Source organism: Lampris incognitus, chromosome 16 (genome assembly GCF_029633865.1).
Source record: "Lampris incognitus isolate fLamInc1 chromosome 16, fLamInc1.hap2, whole genome shotgun sequence".
Lineage (NCBI taxonomy): Eukaryota > Metazoa > Chordata > Actinopteri > Lampriformes > Lampridae > Lampris > Lampris incognitus.
The window spans coordinates 29,760,199-29,762,994 of NC_079226.1; positions in this window are offsets into that span (position 1 = coordinate 29,760,199).

Consider the following 2,796-nt stretch of genomic DNA (forward strand, 5'->3'; position numbering starts at 1 on the left):
AACTTTTTAATCAAAGTACACTGTTCTTCTGAACAATGTCCGGAACGACCCATTTTACTCAGATTTTCAGAGAGAAATGCACCAGAACCAGCATGTACAACATTTGCTGTCTTTGTCTTTAAATAAGGGCCCCCCGTTTGACACCTGTTTTTTCACAGCTGAATGACCTCTCGGATTGAACTCCACACTGCTATTACTTTGAACACGCCCCTTTTCAATTAACTATTCAGTTACACAGAATCAGCAGCATGTATGTCATGACTGTTGGGTCTGTTGGTTTTCTATTACTCTACTACACCTACTAGTAAGTTATTTGCCATGTAGAAATATAATTTCTACCAAAAACAGTGATTGATCTGCTCAGTGATGTTGGACTATTATTTTGAAAACAACTGTACAAAAGAATGTCCCACGACAAGGCAAGTGTGCGATCCCCGTCAGTTCAAGCGCTCTGATGCAAATCAGTCCCTGCTCGCGAGAGGCACAGACACGGGCACTAACTTTGCACGCACTGTTCACGTGCACTGTCCCGTTAGTGATTCGGTTCACTACGCATATATGTAACCCAGTTCGTATGCGTGGAAAAGAACAAAAACGTAGCTCCGGAAAAAAACAAGAGTTGTGCACAACTACTACTAAAAAAATGTTCGAAAGACTACCGTAATGCTTGGAAATCAGTGCATTACGCACACCGAGTGGGGAAGGAGGGAAGGCGCGTATCAGCTCCTGTCATGTGGGGAAACCGTGACTCCTGCAGCGCTGTCATTGCTGGCCGTCACTGCGTAGAACCACCACAGCGAGCAAGTCCAGGTGCAGCAGCTACGTGAGCTAGCAATGAAAGTGCTCTTCCAATTTTGACACACGGGTTGTATTACCGTCCGATAATCAAGTTTCAAATCGTCTTTTTGGTAATGAGAAACACACGCCGGGTAAACGCGGAAGTCTCTCTTCTCCCTTGACCACGCCTCCTTTTTTCATGACCCCTGAGAAGCGTGGGAAATGTAGTCTTTCTACTTGAATAGCATTAATACCTTAATCAAAAGTGTTTATGATCTTTCATTAACAAATTAACAGATGAATATCAACCTTAATATTTAACACAGAGAAATGCAGTTTAGGCTTTATTACGCGTGTGTGTGTGTTGAGATTTAAATGGTTTTAAACTCTCCCACTCGCCCGTGAGTCATCATAGAAATTGCATATGTCCTCTGACCAGAACTGGGAGTCTGATGCACGCTGTTTGATAAAGGAGTTTGATGGACACACTGACACAGCAGCCTCCCTTCATCACCACCCCCCGGCTTGATGAAGTCATTTATGTGGTATGAAGTTGGAGCAGACAGAGATGCATGTTAGCCTTTGGAGGAGTGAGGTCTCTTTTTTTCTGTTTTTTTTTTTACCGCAGTGGAGCGATTGCAAAATTAAATGGAAAGTCATCTATTATACGCAATTGCCTTGGAATCAGTCACGCTAGGCCGAGGAAGTCACCCACTACATATAAATCATGCTGGGTTTAAAGGACAGTAAAACGATTTTATTCGATTCCTTTTTTCTTAACAGATCGTAGCGCGATTGTCTTGACAAATAATTAGACAACCTAGTTATTGCTTTTTTTGTGTGGCTTCTTTAAACGCTCGGTTTGGATGACGTAACAGTCCTTTCTTTTGGCGCTGAGGAATCCCTCAACTCCCCTGCAACAGGTTCAGACAGGAACTTGGTGTCTGCCTTATGTACTACAACAAGAAAAACAACAGTGACGAACTATTTGTTAAAAAAAATAAAAATCAACTGCTGATTCACCGCAATTGCCATTACCTCCCTCTCACAGCACACTTGGACTTTTTCATTTTGGTAAACCTGAGCACCGGAAACAACTTACTGGTAAATGTGTGTGGAACTTGGATGGAAGAAAAGCTGTTCCGGTATGTGCATCGTCCCACTGACCCCCCCCCCCCCACACACACACACACGCACTCACGGGGTTAGAGTCGCGCGCGGCTGAATGAATGTATCTATCTGCGTTCCATTCGTCACGCCTTCTCCATGAAATTGATTTTCACGCGAGGTTTCACAAACACTGGAGGCACGAGACGAGAATGGGACATATCCGATTGGTGAGACAGGAAATCCCGGGAGCAGAAGGCTCCGATACGCGTTATTATTTTTTCCCACCTGGATTCCGGGAAGACCCGCCCCTACTCTATCTCTGATTTAACTCTATCCCTAACCCAACCCTAACCTTAACCAACCTAATCAACGGAGGCAACGAGTACTAGCCAATCAGAGGCAGAGTTCCCGGAATGCGGGTTGAAAAAAAAAACAAGGCCTCCGATACCGCTGGCCCAGTCGGCGAGCTCACGCAGGTCGACGTGAAGAAGAAAACCCGTTTCTATCAAATCTCAGAAATACAAACGATACTGTAACGTTCATGGATAAGTAGACACGTTGGTCCTTGACTAACGGGTCGACTGGTTAACGTTGTCGCTTGCGAAGTGGGAGACACGGGTTCGCGTCCCGGCTGTGGCGGTTCCCGGACTGCCCCCCCCCCCGAATTCGCAACAATACTGCGGCGTTCAAATGTACGTGTCAGAGTAACCACATGTACTACAGATGCACGTCTTTATCAAACAAGGTACACGAAAAGACACAAGCAGCAAAACAAAAACATGTAGACTTTGTGACTTTGTGCTGGTGTGAAAACCACTGTTCCATGTCTCATTACTGTTCAGAGATCTGTCCTGAATGAGAACATTCACAGACATGTCTCATTACTGCTGTAACCGGCGGGTAAGTAAG